This window comes from Pyxicephalus adspersus, chromosome 8, assembly GCF_032062135.1.
Source record: "Pyxicephalus adspersus chromosome 8, UCB_Pads_2.0, whole genome shotgun sequence".
Classification (NCBI taxonomy): Eukaryota; Metazoa; Chordata; class Amphibia; order Anura; family Pyxicephalidae; genus Pyxicephalus; species Pyxicephalus adspersus.
In genome coordinates, this window is record NC_092865.1 from 54,338,290 (window position 1) to 54,358,074 (window position 19,785).

A 19,785-nucleotide genomic window follows, 5' to 3' on the forward strand; every position below is an offset into this window, starting at 1 on the left:
ATTGAAATAAAAAAAAGTTATCCCAGGCATCCTGCTGCCACGCTCATATTACTCCCTGAGGAGCCGCCATCCAATAAGCCAAACATGTTTGCAGAATGGCGGAGGCAGGCGGCAGCCAAATAACGCACTGCGCTGAGCGAGGGACCCGCGGGAAAACATTTAATTAAAGACTCCAGGAATGCACAGATCAAATCCCTCACATATTACATATTTCAGGTGAACAAAGGCAGATTAAATCACAGCTCAGCCATCATTACCGGTCCGGCAGCTGCATCTTTATTAATAACGAAGGATCGTTTAAAGCAAGGTGTCCAATAAAACGTAATTTACACTTTTCTGCAATAGGGAGAAGGCGGCGGATTTTAATTGTGAGATTGCTGAGGTTTGTATTGAAAAAAATGTGCCTTTAAAAAGAAACCTGCCTTGAAGAAATATTTTGTTTCCATTCCAGACCCTTTCTGTTATAGGTACCTAGCTGACATGCCCAACCTCTGGTTTCACCACGTTGTGCGTCATTAGTTTAGGGCAAACATACAGGTGGAAGATTCAAACTTTACTAGCTGTAAGGTTGCATACACACATTACATATTCGCTGTGTAGGACAAACGGTCCTGCTCATCTTCTGTGAGAATCTGACATAGATACAGCAGTAACCTGACATTGATGATCGTGAACGACTGTATGCATGTCAACAGAGCCACTCATTAGTCCGGTGTGTACAGTGCTCATTCATTCATCTGTCACTGGAAGCTATCATAAAAGATTGGTTTGAGCGACAAAATTCGTATGTGTGTATGTAGCCTTGATCTGTTCTGGATCAGGGGCCCAGTAACCAAAAGACATTCAGGAACCCCCTATTATTATTATTATTATTATTAATAATATTAACATTATTAATAAACAGTATTTATATAGCGCCAACATATTACACAGCGCAGTACATTAAATAGGGGTTGCAAATGACAGACGGACACAGACAGTGACATAAGAGGAGGCGAAGACCCTGCCCTGAAGAGCTTACAATCTAAGTGGTGGGGAAGCAACATGCAATAGGAGGGGATAGGCAGAAAACTAGAATTTTTAGAACAGTGGTAGGAAACAGTGACAGAGGGTGCCTTGCTAACTAATCATTGGCATAAGAAAAAGAATCAAAATGCCTCTTTTTGCTCCCCAAAAACCAAGGTCACATGATGCTAAAGTTCCTGAGTTCTCTTCTGTTTTTGGAAGGAGGGGTCCTTCTTTGAGGGCAAATTTTGCCTGGAGATGGGCTTTAAGGAGCTTTTACCCACATGCAGAATGCAAATTCATTGGGAATTTATGTATCTGCAAAAGCTGGGTTTCCTAGCCATACTTTGTATACATCCACTAGAATGTTATTTTGTAGTATTATAGTTAAAAATCATTTGACAAAGCTTACAACAAAGAAATACATTTTACAAGAAATAAGTTGTACTATTCTATCAAACTTGACAGATCTCCAGTATGTGTAGTTCTATGTATAAATATCTATCTATCTATACATCTGTATCTATCCAGCTATACATGTATATCTGTTCTATTTTTGATCTGTCATGTAGCTTTTATACAAGTTCATTACCAATCCATCAATCTCCCTGTCTGTACCTATCGTGTATACTCAGATTGTTTGGTGTTTTGTGCCAGTTATCCAGGAAAAACGCCTTGCAGCAAAGAAACACATTTCATTGAGGAGATCAGTGCTGTTTCATTATAGCTCCCTCCGGACTCTGCCAGTCCTGCTGGTAATATCACAAGAAGGTGTCTGTGTCTAAGTGTTGTCATGTTATGATGGATGGGCCCAGAATGTGCATGTGTTATTATAACTGGCTTCTTTATGGGCATGCACAGCACATCTGCCTCCCTGGCCCTGAGGCTACACACTTCTGTGCACCAACTGAGTCTCAATGTGTCAGCTAGCAGAAAAAGGACAGAAGAAGCTGCAAGGAGCTCAGTATTGAAGTGTGTCAAGGCCTTGGATTGCACAAAGGCAATGAATGCTGGAGGCCATGAGAAGAAAATATTTTCAGGGGGTGCCTCTCATTTATCATATTTGTCTGTGTAATCTTTAAAGTAGAAAACAAAATATTAGGAGGTTAAAGGGACTTTGCACTTTGCATAGAAAGGGAAAATGGCAGGTTCTCTTGGAAGCTAACCCTTGTTTTAATGTTACTCAACACTGTCATGCTTTCCTATTACTACACTGCAACCATTACTTGAACCCTGTAGTGTAAGCTCCATGTTGAATAGTGTCCGAGCTTACAAGCAGTTGATGTCATGAACCTCTCTTTCAGTGTTTGGGCCCAGGAATTTGCCACATAGGCCCAAGCATTTCATCATGGGAGAAGGATGATGGAATAACTCTTGCTTGTCTCTTCTCTTTCTATGGGGACTCTTTTACGTTGTCCTAAAAGGAGAAACTGACAGGTTCTCTTGAAAGCCCCATCGCTCCTTTCCTCCATTAGAGCCATTAGTTGAACCCTGTGTAAGCTCCATGTTGAATAGTGTCAGAGTACATACATAGGTCTGATGTCAATCTTTCCCACATGAAAGTGTTTGTGCCCCATAATTCGCCACTCAAGCCCAAGCACTACATTATGGAATAAGTTAAACAAAATAACTAATCCTCTAGCTTCTTCTATTTTGTAAGGAGCCTGATATAGGGATCTACCTGCTACAGTCCCTAGTATTTAGAGTGCTGAATGTTCACATCACATAAATGTTCTCTCCTGTCTTTTTGCATTCCCGGGGGGAAAATGACCATTACAGTGCTGGTGCGGGCAATTTGACAACTCATGTATCTGTGCACACTGGAAGAGGGGTTTATTTCTGCTTCTGCTGACAAGTTGCCTAGCGTTTTGGTCAGGTGAAAATTAGCATTCTGATTTAAAGTAGCTGATCCGGCAATGGCAGTAATAACAGGCAGCAAAACAAAAGCATAGCTTATGGTACAAGTTCGGAAACCTTTCTATTCATCAACACATCTCATACTGTCTCGTATGTAACTTTTCCATACAAAGTAACTTTTTTTGTTTCAATGATCCTTTGAATGTAAAACTTTTTACTTGCAAAATGAGTTTCAAATGTAGCTTCCTATAAAATAGTTTATTAATACACATCAGGTTGGCACTCAGATGTTCCACAATCTCCATGCTGGGAATTTATTGTCTTCTACGCTCCAGGTGCTTCCGTACAGAGCTGTAGAAGAGTCTGCGCCGCATGGGAGCTGACAGATTATTAGCTCTTAGAAGGGACGCAAGAATCAGAGAGGTGACACAGACACTCAGCTGGGGGGTGTCATCCTTAAAAAAAATGACATTTATTTCCCATAGAGAAAAAGTAATAAATGTAATGTAATTGTACTCAGGCAGAACATGAAAAGACATCCCATTCACAGCCGGGTATTGTGATGTCATAAAATTGTGATGGGACGATTATTATCACAGAGTGTCTGAGCTGGAATAAGAAGTGAAATGAATATCTGTACAATTCCAAATCTGCATTACAAAAAGTAAGAGACACAGACAGACAAAATATATTGTACATAGTTATAATAGGGTTGATTTGCTAAAGAAATATAGATTGTTCACATAGCAAAATAATTGATGTCGTTGAAAGGGATATGTCACATAGCTTAGTAAATGAGATGCAGCTCTGCTGACTTCAACCAAAAAATCATGTGCAAGGAAAAATTCTGTTTTTTTTAGATTGCTTGCACATGATTGGGTATCATGGGCAAAGTGAACTATCACCACATTCACTAAGGTAAGTGAATTATCCCTTGCAAGTGATTGGTAAGTGAAGAGCCTACATTCCTTTAGTAAATTAATTTTACTGTGTGGAGATTCAAGATAGATAGATTACAGTAGATAGATAGCTAGCTGGATAGGATAGGATAGGATAGATAGATAGATAGATAGATAGATAGATAGATAGATAGATAGATAGATAGATAGATAGAATTCATGGGACAATCCAGAGGATTTCTGTGTCTCTCTTTCCATATGATTGATGGATAAGAAGTCTGCGATTGTGATTTCAGCTATGAGCCCCTAAAAAAAATAGGCCCGATTGGTATGAGAACCGGATTAATTAACATGACTTTCTCCATGAAACATAAAAAAAAATAATAATAAAATCTCTGAGATGAGACAAAGAAGGTCTGCGTGTGTATGTTACAGAGAGACGGGCAGGCATAAATCACAATTATGGCCTCTATAATCTCTGACCTTCACACAGGCTCCAGAGTTCAGAGGTGAGGCCGCTTTGTGTATTTATTGCTTTCCAGGGGTATTCATCATTTTCCCTTCAGTTTAACCCTTCTATAGCTGCCGCTCACTTTCCATGGACGATCCTGTGTGTTCTGGGTCTCATGTATATCTTGCCTTTAGAAATCTATCACATTCCAGTGACAAGGAAGGGAAGAATATGAATAGTGACTTTTTTGAGTTTCACTCCCAGCTGTGTGTTTAAATTTCCTAAAGCTGATCTATGGGTCCACACTTTTCTTCCCCACATCCCCTTTAATTGATTGCTGCATTACAAAATAAATTGTGTAAAGCCGTGGTCACATGACTGAGTCTTCTCAGAACAGCCTGAATCTCATGGACATTTCTATTGGCTGTCCAGGTGCAGGGTCCTCTCAGGATCCAAAAGAGGGATCTGCAGCAATGACAATAGTGCAAGAGGACTGTCAGGGACAGGCTGGAGCAGGTGTGCAGCATTGCATTAACAGCCCCCCTGCACCTGAAAATTGCACTGGTATTCAAAAGGTGGAAGTTAAAAATGTGAAAAAGTGTAAATGAGTTAAGAGTGCTTTCTGCATAACATTGCTTCATGGTGGTTGTGGATTTCTGTCCCCAAAGCTATATACAAACATTATATGATAATGAACGATGCTGGGTGACTGATACACATGTTCCTCTCGGACAAGAATCTGACGTGTATAGCGGTTGCCCAATGTTGTTTATGGATTCATCAGGATGGATCCATGAACAATATTCATGAATGACCACTATACCCCCTCTACTCTCTATTGAACAGAATAGCACTGTGTGTGTACTGTTTGTACATCCATGTGCCAGTGGAAACGATCATGAAAGATCACAAAAATGTTACCTGTGTACCCAGCCTTACTCATAGCTAATCTTTTAGTCAGATAAAACTGATTGTACATAAAGCTTTTCTGTGATTGCAGCAAAATTCAAATAGCAATAGATAGAATCAGTAAATCTGTAAAGGTAATACAATAATAAAATGTAATGCAGCTACTTCCCTCACCTCTTAGATTGTAAGCTCTTCTGAACAGGGTCCTCTCCTCCTCCTGTGCCACTGTCTGTATCTGTCTGTCATTTGCAGCCCCTATTTAAAGTCCAGCGCTGCGTAATATTATAATAACAATAATGCAGCAAGAAATGAATAATCAATTGTATCAAAATTTTTCCCTTTATGTAATGTTCATACTGGCCATGAGGTTGCAGTGGGTTTACTACTTCCCCATGCCATGGTACCGCTGCCTCTGGGAGAATGCTACATTTAGCTCCATAAGGAATGAATGGGGGTGACAGAGAAAGGTACCAGTACTGCTCATTGCTGACAACTGTTAAAAGTTCAAGTGACCAAAGCAAGGTGCCAGCTGCCAGGATATGCGCAGTATTGTTTGGTCCAGAGGCAGGCCTGAACCAGTGCCTCAATACAGAACTCCAGGAAAATACATATATATACACAAAGGATTTGTATTTCTGTCCTTACAGTACTGAGATTTACAGAACTCTGACACACAGCACAGCCCTGTCTGGCAAAGAAGGAAATCTTATTATGCTCTGATAAAGTTAAGTAACACGAGTTTTGTCCCCCCCCCACCCCCCCACCCCCATCATCCTGTGACTGGACAGTGAAAAACTGATGAGCTTCTTTCAGTTACTCTGCTTTCTACTCCTACCAGAGTCTTTGAATCACTGCAACACAACTAAATGACTTCCGAGGCCAGGGGAGTGAAGAAGCAGCAGAAGATCTGCTGAGATCAGAGACTGCAAGAGGCTAATACCAAGTCAATCTCAGCTATTTGCACACAGCTGGCATGTAAAAAATAAATGTAAGACTGTATTAATGAATACAGAGCTGCATTCATTTGTATTCTTTACAACTGCTTGGAGTTCCGCTTCAAGAAGACCTTTTGGCACAAAAATATCAAAACCTCAACTCATACAGCCAACCAGCTGCCAGTAACGATACAACATGGAATAGGTAACGGCCACAATCAAAAGCCATATAACAGAATAAAGAATTCTGGGAACGGCAAAGTTTTGGCTGTGCTCCCTAACAATCCAAGAGCCGTCCAAAAGCCTCACAACTTGGGATGCAAATATATTACAGTAATTAGCATTATACTTTAATATGTCCTTAATTAAGAGCATAAATTCTGCACATTTTTTTTGCCTTAAAGTGACACACACATTTATAAAATTAACAACCACATTTGCATTGGAGAAAACAAATATTAATTAGTTGTATATATTTTTTTAAGGGGGGAAAACAAAGCAATATGTAAATATAAATACTAGATTCATTACGGCTTTGACATTTACAGCGCGTCCGTAGAGCGAGTGTGAGTTTTTGCGATTATTAATGGGCCTATTTTACCTGCTTTTTTTCTTTCTTTTATTCCCGGAATGCATTGCGAGGGGCGACAATTGTTTGTCCTGGATATATACATGGCGACCTCCAGGGATAACAGACTAGTAAACACAAACACAAATTAGGTCTTTGATATTCACAATCTGGCAGGATAAAATCAATAGTTTTCATTTTCTCTTTGAAGATTGCCATATCCAGTTGACAATCTCAGCAGGTTTTAATGGACACAAACAATTTGCCTTTGCGATTTTTAATTGTTACCCGAGTCCTAAGACAATTTGTTTTTATGCCTGCATGCGAAGTGATAAATTAATAGAGTCCCGGCCCGAGACAGTCGCTGTAAATATGTTTTTTTCACAATGTATTTCTTTAAACAGCATATAGAGTATGGTTCCTTGAAATGAAAAAAAAAGCCATGTAAAATGAAGTACGTAGGGTAAAGTAAAGCAAAACTTTAGCCAAAAATAACAAAATAAACATAATCAGATCAATAAAAGAATTACAGGTAGTGCTCAGGTTACATACGAGATAGGAGCTGTAGGTTTGTTCTTAAGCTGAATTTGTATGCAAGTCAGAACAGGTACATTATTTTAATAAATTCAATTAGAACAGATGTTTGTCTCAACATAATATTAGGCAGCATGGTGTCAGTTTCTGTATAAAATCCTCACTGGGAGTTAATCACAAACAAAGCAAAAAAAAAATCTTTATGGAGGCTAGACATTCATTCAAACTTCTGGAGCAAGATGTGCTTTGATATGCAAAAAGAAACAACTGCAGAGTTTGTCTTGGTCAAGAGTTACAAAAGGCTACACCTCTCTTAAGATCACAACCTTAGCTCTGTTTAGCAAAAGATTTCTTCTGCAACTCATGCAAACCGCCCCCCTTCCCCCTCCAAGCCTCCGTCCTGCACACAAGCAGCAGGGAAGCCCCATTTGTATCTAGGAGTCATCCCTATGTCGGATGTCCTTAACCCGGGGACTACCTGTACATACATCTGGAGTTATTATCTGTCTTTGACAGCTACCATCATTAACCTAAGGATGGCATGGCCTACCCCCAGCCTGTGACTAAACAGAAAAGGAGCAGCAGAAGAGCTAGTTCAACTTTCTTTCATTCTGCTTTCTCTTCCACATGCAACATGCGGCTTCTCAGCACATTAACTGACTGGCTCTCTGTACTGCTTCTGCCACTCCAATTGTGAGCTCTAGTGTACAAGAACTTTGAGAAACAGATTTCAATTAAATCCAGGTACTTACACTGCTCACGTTTACAACAAATAAATCTATTATTGTAAATATCTGCTTAGAGTTCATTATTAGGATTGCTCTTATGTTCTTTTCTGGCTACAATCTCATTGGAATATTTTTTTCTGGGTTTCCAGTCAATAGGATGCCCATATCAAAAAGTGTTCCCCCTCTGGGTCAAATATAAACATACCTGATAGCTTTCTGGCTTTCATCTTGGGATGCTTGATTAAGCCACGGGCTACTAACTGCTTGGACATTTTCCTCCAATCTGCAGATCCCTGCTGTATAGGACAGCATAGTGTGGGCAGAATAGAGCAGGTTGAGGGGTGAGAAAAGCAAGGCTACATACACATGTGCAATAATTATCATTGGAAATGAACAACTAACAATCGATCGTCTGATATTTGTTAACAAAAAAAAGTGAACGACAACCATGAAGGAGGAATGTCGCTGGAAAAATGAACGACCATGCCGGCGGATCTGATCTATTGTGTGTACAGTCGTTCAGTGATTGTGGATGGTTCCGTGGTACACTTCCTCCGGTACAAGTCACTTCCTGCATGATTCAAATGATCGTATCTAGTGTGTGTACATTATTGGCGGATTATCTTTGAACAATCATATCGTTAAAGCATGTACAGCATCGTGCACTATACGATCGTTCAAAATAATTGTGAACCATCTTTGATCTGTCGTTGAAATCGTTAATTCATTTTCCAACGATAATTATTGCACGTGTATGTAGCACGTAGTAAAGATGAATTGTCCTTCTTTTTGCCTTCATTTGTCAGGTAACATACCAAACGCACAGAAAAAAAAGAGAAGAGGTTTCCTTCATTCCTAGGGTGGTTCTAAAATGAGGAGGCCAGAACTGTGAGTAAACCAGGAATGTGAATCAGCTCTGCTCCAGACTTCTCCTCTTACCCCAAAAAAGTTCCACAATTCACTGACACCAGTGCAGTGGCACTTTCTTCTATTCTTTCTTTCTGAACTACCACCATAAGGGCATTCTTTACCTCACCTTTCTTTGCTATTGTTAGCCTTAAAAATCGTTGTGGTGTGCACAACAATCAACTTTTGGTACATACTGTGACCATTATAAACATTTTGGTGTGGTGCTTTTGGCTCCTCCCTGTCCCACCTCTATTCTCAAACCCACTGACTTATTAAAGTTCCTTTTTATGAATACAGAATATTAATGGTAAGCGTGTTTAGTTTAAACTCATGAATAAACCCATGCAGTGATAAAAAGAATAGTCACACATTTATCACACAATGGAAATTATTAATACCTGTCATCATGTTAGGCGATGTTGTCACAGCTGACTATTAGAAGACAGAACAAAGCCTGCCAGTGTGCAGAAAAGGGCAGTTTAATAAACAAAATGTCTGGTCCCCAGTTAATTTTGTGATTTCCTAGCTTAAGATGGGCCCAGCTGTCCCACAATCCCCTGGCCAGTAATGGTTCTTATTTGGCTTCTGCAGAAATGTCAAGTCAGCTTCTGCTGCAACCTGTGTTTGATGATTCGGTCTCGGGAGACCTTGTTCCTTCCTGGTCCTTCTCCCCGTGGGTAAGACTGAAAATAAAAACTAATAAACCGGCTTAGTATTTACATAAACCTTCGATAACGATGCAGCTAGAACATCCTTGAATAATATTACAGCAGCCACGAAAACGGGTCGTAATGCAATCAGCAGATACACGTCACCTACTGTGAGGGCGCCTTTTTTTTTTTTCATTTATGGAGATCATAATGTGGGGTCATGCTGGGATCTGATGAAGTTCTGCAGAAAACTAATAGTGCTGTTGATGGCCTTTTAAGATAATTGGGGATTGAGAACCAAAATAAAACAGTTTTAAAGGAGAAATAAACTGCAAAAGCTGAACTCCAAGAAAACAGTTAAATACATAGATGAAAAACGCATATATTGGAGCTGACGTACCGACCATTTCTGTCCTGAGATTTATACAGCCCTGCCACACAAGCACAACCCTATCTGGTGGAGCAGGAGACCTATTGTTTTCTCTGCTGGTGCTTCACTTCACCCCCTGCCTGTGGCTTAACAGTGAAAGAATAAGCAGCAGACTGATGAGCTTATCTCTCTTCTCACTTTGCTTCCTTATTCTATTAGCTTGACACTGCTACTCAGAGATTGAAAGAAGCTGATACTGAAGCCAAACACACATACTGTACACAGATGTGCAACAAAGGATTAACAAAAGGTTAAAAACAATATTTTACGGAATAACAACATAGCAGTTGTACACAGAAATTTAGCAAACCAAATGTCATTCAGTGAAGGTTTATATCTATTAGAATTTATATTTATTAGGTTTACTTTTCTCTGTGAGTACTGTGTTGCTTTTTCAGTGTGGTGGGTTGTTGATGTATTTGAGGCACATTTTTCATGAAATACTATTTATCCCTGATGACAACTGTGCCAAAGCTATTCTTATAGCAGAAATAAACCCAGTCAGCTCCTTTATCAGTGTTCAAGCAACAGGCGTGCCATTTTCTTTCATTTCTGGCAGATCTTTGGCCATGCGGGGATGACTTAACTCCCACACTGGCAGGATTTCCAGATTTCAGAAACCTGGAGCAATCATGAAGGTAGGAAGGATACCTACTTCCAGTTTAGGCTGCTCCTACTTCCAGTTTAGGCTGACATCACAGTGTCTTTGCTGCTTTGAAATCCCAACCAGCGTAGTCAGCCCTGCTTCCTGAACTGCAAAACGCCACTTACAGTCTCGCTTTACATATATGCTCAGATTGCTTTACAAAATATGGTGATGCCTTGATGACAGAGTTTGCCTATTTACAGTGTGAAGGGAAATGGCTTTTGGGAGATGTGGTTCTAGGGGTGTGCCTACAAATAACTCACAGGTAGAGAGGCATAGGGGGTACACATGGATCATATCTATACAAATTCTTTAAAAGGAATGCACCCGAAAAGCAGACATATAAATGCAACGTCATCGCTTTTCCACTGGAGTGCATGGTACATTGCAGGTGAACTGGTCCAAAACAATCAGTGAGACCACACCAAAAGCATGTAGGGACTGAGGACGATGGGTCTACAGGTGCAGGCCTAGGGTGTCTGTAGGAAGTTGGTATTTATAATTTTTGGATTTATTGTAATTATAATTAGCATAGACATACACAGAACTGTTTTTTGTTTCTGCCTAAAAGAGTCATTTTCAGAATCCACAACATGAAATCCTCATAAATGATACGGTAAGTCTTTAAACTACTGCAATGTCTGACAGCACTGGGCCAACCTAAGAAATAAAAACCAACAAAAGAAAAATAATGACGAAAAAGAACAAGATTCACAAACCTCAGCTGAAATGTCATCGCTCCGCAGAAATCAATTTCAAGTATTCCATAAGCTCTCAGGCTGGCGACGCAGAGCCATCGCAGGGACAAGTGTAGAAGAAGGTGAATCCATCTGCCAAGTCAGTTGATCTTCCACCTGCGTGAAATGTCAAGGAACTTTAATAAGAGTAGGACGCAGCAATGGCAGCACCAACGTGACACCACTGAGGTCTCCAAAGACATAATAGACTTGTTAGCCCACTGATGTTCAGAACACAACAGTAATGTGCAGTAGGTGAAAAGAGAAACAATGAAAATGTGGTGTTTATAGAGCAAACAAATATTGAAAATGTACCTGACATCGAAAGACATCAAAGCAATGAAAAAAAGTGTAGTTTAGATGATTTTTAAGCTTTTGATTTAATTGAAAAAAAAAAAATAAACTTCAGTTACAACTTCTGAACGGATACATTTATGGCATGTCATACAATACAATACAATACAATATACAGCACAATGGCTCAGTGGTTAGCACTCTGGCCTTTGCAGCGTTAGGTCCCAGGTTTGAATCTCAGCTTGGACACTATCTGCATGGAGTTTTCAGGTTCTCCATGTGTCTGTCTATGTTTCCTCCGGGAACTCCGGTTTCCTCCCACATTCCAAAAACATGCAGTTAGGTTAAATGGCTTCCCCCCAAAATTGCCCTAGGACTGTATTAATGAAATATGGGGTAGGGGCATTAGATTGTGAGCCCCTTTGAGGGACAGCTAGTGACTTGACTATGAACTTTGTACAGTGCTGCGTAAAATGTGGGCTCTATACAAAGTCTGTGTAATAATAATTTATTAAAAAATCCACAAGGTGTGAGGCTGATGTAGGGGCATATCTGTGTTGGAAATTGGTGAAAATAGGCAAGAATTGCACCAGGATTTACAGAATTGTGTTATCTCCAAGCCAAAATCTCAATTTAGGAAGTAAATGCTGATTGTAACAGCCTTGAGCCTTCACTACATGCTAGTCTCTGAAGTGCACACCTAACTTATTCAGGAAGCTTATATAGACTGCTGAGTATTTATCTTGTACATGATCAACATTTGTCTGCTTATGCCCTGCATTCAAGTGTGCATAACTGTAGCCTGTTTATTCTTTACTCTATTCCTGCTTGTACTCATTGGGCATGATTTATTAAAGCTCTCCAAGACTGGAGAATATACACCTCATCAGTAAAGCTAGGTGATCCAGCAAAACCTGGAAGGGAGACGCTGTTTTACAGAGCCTGAGAATTTTGGAAACTCAGGTAACTGCCATTAAGACCTGTGTCTGTGGGTATTTGCTTTCTCTTACAAATCTTAGGGAATGCAAAATCCACTTGATGAAAAATCAAATGCATCTGGTAATAAAATCTAAATATTCTCAGAGGTGTATAAATTATACAAACAGCAAATTTCAGGTCAAACTTGGGTTTGCCTACCACTATTGGTTCCTTACAAGGATAGGCAACCTTACTGACTAACCAATACAGTGTGCAGGTTGACCTAGACTTTGGTTATTACTGCAATGTTAGAAGACAACTTTGCAATATTTATTTGGACCTGCATATATAGTTTACCTTTGACTTTTTGAAATATTGAACTATGGCTCCTCGACTACATAGAAGCTGCTCTTTGGTTCCTGCATATATCTTCAGATTTCATTTAAGCTGAACTCCTGAAATCATAATAATTATTAGGTAAATTTCAGTGCCTATTCCTCAGCTTCATAATAGGTAGAGAGATCAAACCTCCACTTCTCTGGCCAACAATGAAAGGTAAAGGGCAATGGGGCAGCTATACCAGAGAGTAACCAGTGTTTCTCAGCCAGGGTTTCTCCAGAGGTTGCTAGGGGTTCCTTGATCAATTTGTGCCTGTTCAGGCAGTTTATGTGAAACCAATGATCTTTATGGTTATCTGTAAGGGTGACTTTCTTCTCATTGGCCAGCAATGCAAGAGGTATTCTTCCCAGTGCATCACACTGTGAGCTGTGGATATACAGGTAATCCCCGAGTTAAGGACATCCGACATATAGACAACTCCCAGATATGAATGGGCTTCCCTGCTAGTTCCTGTGCAGGACAGAAGCTTGATAGGGGAGGGGGCCAGTTTGAATGACTTGCAGAAGAAATCTTTTGCTAAACACAGCTGAGACTGAGCTCTTCTGCAACATCTTGTAACTCTTTAATGACCAGGACAAATTCTGCAGTTGTTTCAATTTGCATGCATATCAAAGCACAGCTTGCTCCAGAATGTAATGAATGTCTAGGCTCCATAAAGTTTTTTTTTTTGCTTTGTTTGTGATTAACTCACAGTAAGGATTTTTTACAGTAGCTGACACCACGCTGCCCAATATTATGTTGAGACAAACATCTGTCCTAATTGCATTTATTAAAATAATGTACCTGTTCCAACTTACATACAAATTCAACTTAAGAACAAACCTACAGCTCCTATTTCGCATGTAACCCGGGAACTAACTGTAGTTACTTTAGCAGAGGTTCCCTAAGACCTGGAAGCTTTTTAATGCAATGTTAAAAGGTTGAGAAAGGCTGGTCTAGGCTCTGTTTGAATTTTGCATATTACATACATTATATCATATTATATTTCATCATGTTACTAATGCTTTTATTATTTTCAGCACCCTGGAGGGGATTGCTTCACAGTTTGAAGATGCCAAAGGTTTGTTTTAACAGCTTCTGTCATTCTGCTATGACATATGTACAGATTCACTTTAATGAACCCCATTACTGTTCTAAAAACTATCTTAGAATAATTTTCCCTTGATCATTAGTGGAAAGCGATAAGAGAAATTTCAGTGTAGCAAAAAAAAAAAAAAATATATATATATATATATAAAACGTGTCCTCCTTGTGATCACTTCATCCCACTTAATCGTGAACCATCTCTTGACTTGTAAAGTGTTTCCTGAGATTTTCTTCTAAATTGCATTTCCTTTAATTGCCATTTAAGCTTCTCTACACGGCCATCAGCGCCTCAATGAAAATACAGTATTATGCTAAATGACTCTCTGTAATAGAACATTTCTTGTGGAGATTCTTCCACTTGCCTTTTGGCTATCGGCAAAAGTTGTTATATTACCAGATGATTTGGTTATTGTTAAGATATTTTTATATGATAAAAAAAATACAAGTCGGCAAAAAATTAAAAGAAAGTGGAAGAAATTAAAGGGACACTAAAAGAAACATGCCATGGGACAAACGTGTGTGCTGCATGGATGACCGCCTTCTGAAAATGCTGGTTGTCTTTTATACTTTATGAGCCATTGTTATGGAACAAAAAAAGGTATCAACTATTCTGCATACTTTTTTATCCATAAATTGAGGGGGGAGAATAATTTTATAGTACCTCATCCTTATATATATATTCTATAAAGGCAATTAAAAAAGTTATACAAACTTCATTTCTACAAGACATCATGCACCAAAACCACAAACAGAAAAACAATTACAAAAAAAATCAAAAACAAAATAAAAACCTCAAAAGAAAAAAAGAAAATGAGAAACAAATATATCCATATTGATATATTTGTTTATATATTCTGCATACTTGTCTCAGGTTGGTAAGTCAGACAACACAAAATTACTGTCTCAGATTCTCAGGAGCATTTTGAGGGTGTTACAAAACTGAAAGAAATACTAGACTTCTGAAAAGTGATTCACATTTAATGAGAATGGTATAATAAATTAAAACCTCCTAACTGTTTTAAATGTGAGCCATCCACCCATTTCCCTACACACACATTTTGTACTAACATATACCTGCACTCCCGCAGCTTCATCTGCTGGTGAAATCTGGGGTTGCAAATAAACAATTCAGCTCAGCTCACTGACCAATGTATTTATGATAAGGACCCTCATGTATACAAATTACTTATTTAATAAGCAGAACTACCCTCGCGACTTACCTATCCCCAGCACATTGCAGGGTGCTACCATGTTCCTTCTTTTCTTGCGATCTTCAGCCATCTTAATTGGCTGTGCTGGGATGGCACCTACAACACCTGCGCACTATTCATTCCCTGCAAACTGGAAAAGCCAGGATTGCCGGGTTTACCTAGCAACCAACGCTGAGCTGCTCATGTGCAACTAGACAGGAAAGACAGATTATTGCAGAAAAGACATCACCTGTCCATTTCTGCAATAAACATCTGCCTGATTCTGTATTTTGCAAAGTGGACTTTAGTTTAGTTCACTTTTTGGCCACAATTTTCAAAAGGTACGTTTGGTGCAAAAACAACACTTCGCATCACCAAAGGAACATCATCATCATGGTGGTGGTAGGATCATGCTTTCAGGTTGTTTCTTCAGCTGGAACTGGGGCTTTAGTCAAAGTTGATGGAATTAAGAACAATTCCAAATATCAAACACTTTTAGCCAAAATCTTCAGGCATCTGCTAAATAGCTGAAGATAATGAGAAATTTCACATTTCAACACGACAATGACCCCAAGCAGGTTTCCAAATCAACAAAAGAATGGAAGAAAATGTAAGTTTTGGAATGGCCCAGCCAGGGTTCCAACCTAAATGCAGTAGAAAATCTGTGGAGTAATATAAAAAAGGCTATGCTCAAGAGATGCCCTTAAAATCTGACAGATTTTGTCACCTTTGCAATGAATAATAAGCAAATATTGCCAAGTCAAGATGAACCGGACTCCTATGCAAGAAGACTGAATGCTGTAAATAAATCAAAACCTGCTTCAACAAAATATTAAGGGTGTGCACATTTATTCATCCAGCTTACTGTACAATTTTTATTTTTGACATTTTTCCCCTAACAGATTTGTTTGTTTTTCAAATGAGCTGTACAGGTTATAGGTCACACTTTAGATGGGAAATTTTTGAAATTATTTATTGTGATGTAATTTTTTACACAAAAATCTCAGGTTTTAACATGGTTGGGTCACTTGGCCGCAAACCACAAATCCATTTTCTTTAAGTGGTGAAGTCACTACACTTGCCGACTTTCTCTGACACATTTTGCCCCCTACTGAAGCTCTAGGGGGCTGCATTTGCAATTTTAATTATTTGCCACAACAAAGCTATTGAAAAGAAACAGATGTGTAGTGTACAATCAGAATTCAGACCAGAATAGAGTTGGGAATTTTGGCAGGTAGATTATCCTGTATTCACTGTCCTTGACCACCTGTACCTCAAAAAAAACTTTAGAGTGTACTGACCCTGTAACAATTTTAATTATTCTGAGCCTCAGACCTTTCAGAAAGCCTTTTAAATGCAAATTGAACCTCATTAGTAACCTCAAGTGAACTCTTAAACCTAACCCTTAACCTGAACCCAACCCAAAAACCTCAACCCTACTTTAACCCTTCACCTGAACCTAAATATAACCATTAACCTTAACCTAACCTCTGTTGAACTTATCCTGACCCCTTACTCCAAACCTGTTGATAACCATTATGACAATGACATAGATCACATGGAAAATGGTTCATGTTAATATATACCTCAATAAAAAAAAAAATATCTGCCCACATTTTTGTGCTGAATACAGCTGATCCCCAAACTAAAAGCGCTGGCTGCACAAACAATTTTACAAAGAGGCAGCTATCATTATAACCTTTCGAAAGGACAGCTTCTTTTCTTTCCTGGAGTTCTTTTGTAATCCCGTACTTTTGATAATATCGTAGAGCGGAGCAGAAAATTAAAGCACATTTTTGTTCCCTTGAAGCTGAATTACCATTACCAGCAAGAGACACTCAGCCAGAGTGGATGTAATGTAAATAATTTGCTGCCTGTGCAGGATTAGAGAACTAATACTCATTAGCAATAGATATGTGTGCTGCGAATCTACATTAATTACCAGAATCTCACCTTTCCACTCAATTTGTTTTGTATATGTCGCTGTGTTAGTAAACATCCCTTTGCTAAGCTGATACTGTTAAGAATATAATTGTTTCGTACAGTGTGAAGAATGTTTGGGCTTTTGGGATATTAATGGAAATTGGTGTAGCTGCCACTGAATACTCCCCTGCTGGGAGCGAACACCAATTAGGAGTCTAAAGCCTAAAAGTGAACCTGTGGGAAGCTAAAATGCTATAAGCTATAACTGGTGTTTGACAGTGAGTTCATATCGTGCCCTTCCAGTGCCATCTGGAGCCCTTTTGAAGTGCCTATGCAAAAAAAAAGGAATTTCCTAAAGCGGAACATTGGCAAGTCATACCGGCTTAGAAAATCAAGAGGGCCAAAGATCGTATCAAGGAAGAGAAAATAGAAGATGGCGGTGAGTATAGTGGGTTTAGATCAGCTCAAGTTAGATCAAGTTGCCAATGTATCTTAAACCAACATGAAGTTTCCCCAGTAGGTGAACCTCTATTGTGCCCTGCAGCTCCTACTGCACTCAGGACTGTCATTTGGAACCTGCCAAAGCTATGGATCTTGAACAAAAATGGTGAAGACTTCTAAGGAAAATGTTCCACTATAACAAATGCATAATCAGGCAGGTGAATATTGCAGAAAGAGACAGGCAATGTTTTAGCTGCCTGATCGCTCAGGGTTTCTCACCACAAACCTGAGTTGCGCATGTGCAGTTCTCTTCCCTTGTGTATGATGGGAATAAATAAAGGAATTACGTCTTCCTTGGCATGGCCAATCAAGATGACCAGAGATTGTCTCAGGGAGGAATGAAAGAAATGAAAGACAAAAGGAAAATACAAGTGATCCCCGGGTTACATACGAAATAGGGACTGTAGGATCGTTCTTAAGTTGAATTTGCATGTAAGTCGGAACAGGTACAATATTTTAAAAAATGCAATTAGGACAGATGTTTGCCTCAACATAATATTAGGCAGCGTAGTGGCAGATACTGTATAAAATCCTCACTGTGAGCTAATCACAAACAAAGCAAAGAAAAACAAAAAAACTTTATGGAGCCTGGACATTCATTAATTCCTGGAGCAAGCTGTGCTTTGATATACAAAATGAAACAACTGCAGAGTTTGTCTTGGTCAATAAAGAGTTACAAGAGGCTACAGAAGAGCTCACCCCCTAAGATCACCCACAACCTCAGCTTTGTTTAGCAAAACTTGCAAAATTCTTCTGCAAGTCATGCAAACTGGCCCCCTTCCATCTTCAAGCCTCTGTCCTGCACAGGAGGGAGCAGGGAAGCCCGTTCGTATCTAGGAGTCCTCCATATGTCGGGTTTGTCCTTAACCTGGGGACTACCTGTACCAACAAATATTGCTTCTTTTGTATTTAGGTTATTAACAGCAATCCTTACAGTTTCTTTTTACAGGGAGAAAATATTATGTACTTCTTCTACACTGGCAAGCAGACAGCCTAGCATTATAAGAAGGTGGTAATATATTTCATACCAACATATACAAATTACAAATATATATACCGTGTTTCCCCGATTTTAAGACATCCCCATTAAATAAGCCACCCCCGATTTTAGAAAAAATAATTAAAATAAGACACTCACCCGTGAATAAGACATCCCCCGATATTTGATCCTGTGTGTGTCCCCTTGATGCTGGCTGCAGCATGTGTTCGCTCCTGGCTGCAGTGCAGAGTGAAACTGAAAGTAACAAGCCGGCATTCTGCACCAGGAAGCAAGCTGCTGATCCCTGCCCTAACGGAGATCCCTACACTTAATTACTGGTAAGTGAACAGAAGGGGACAATCAATGGCATAGAGTGATCAGAAGGGGACAATCAATGGCATAGAGTGATCAGATGGGGACAGTCATTGCATAGAGTGATCAGAAGGGGACAGTCATTGCATAGAGTGATCAGAAGGGGACAGTCAATGGCATAGAGTGATCAGAAGGGGAATATGAACGGCACATGAGTGATCAGAAGGGGACAATCAATGGCACATGAGTGATCATGAGTGACTTTCAACAATAAATGTGTACTGTAGTCTTCTTCATGGAAAAATAAGACATCCCCTGAAAATAAGACCTAGGGCATATTTTGGCATTTCAAAAAATATAAGACAGTGCCTTATAATCGGGGAAACAGGGTACTGTGTACCATATATCCAATATCTATACACAATTTATAACAGTTGAGCAAGTTTATATACAAAATCATTTTTTAAGACAATAAGATCAGGTTACAAATTTTCACAATATGATAAATATATTTATTTACCCTAAAAAGTGCTATATTTTCAGTCCAATATTATTTACCAAAAACATGGCTAAATCTTTATTCTAACCATGTGACTGTAAGGGCTCTTTATATAAAATAAGGAATCTGACATTTCCTCAAACATTCCCTGGGGGTAATCGTTTACTGCTATTGAAACACATGGACCTGGAAGATTTGCAGAATGTTTGAGGGAATGTCTGTTTTTTAAATAAGGCCCTAAGTGTTAAAGTGGAACTAAAGTGTAAAAAAATTACACTTCCCTTTAATCGCACAGATCCCTCAAAGGCCCTGGACCTTTCCGGTCTCGTGTTGTCCTGGAATTCCTCTTCGCCCCGGCACTGAGGAAGAGCCAGATGCCACAATCTTAATTCTTCACTTCTGTATTTTTTTTGTCTTCTTAGCATG

General features: G+C 39.3%; 2 long non-coding RNA genes across 2 annotated transcripts in view; one reads left to right on the forward strand and one right to left on the reverse strand.

Annotated features, from left to right (window-relative positions):
• The window catches only part of LOC140337152 (uncharacterized), a 47,058-nt gene that overhangs the window by 6,328 nt on the left and 20,945 nt on the right, over positions 1-19,785 (forward strand). The window contains exon 2 of the long non-coding RNA XR_011921997.1: positions 13,889-13,929. This is a non-coding gene — a long non-coding RNA (uncharacterized lncRNA). The remainder of the gene's footprint in view (positions 1-13,888; positions 13,930-19,785) is intronic.
• The window catches only part of LOC140337151 (uncharacterized), a 28,756-nt gene that overhangs the window by 6,201 nt on the left and 2,770 nt on the right, over positions 1-19,785 (reverse strand). Inside the window, exon 2 of the long non-coding RNA XR_011921996.1 lies at positions 11,241-11,375. This is a non-coding gene — a long non-coding RNA (uncharacterized lncRNA). The remainder of the gene's footprint in view (positions 1-11,240; positions 11,376-19,785) is intronic.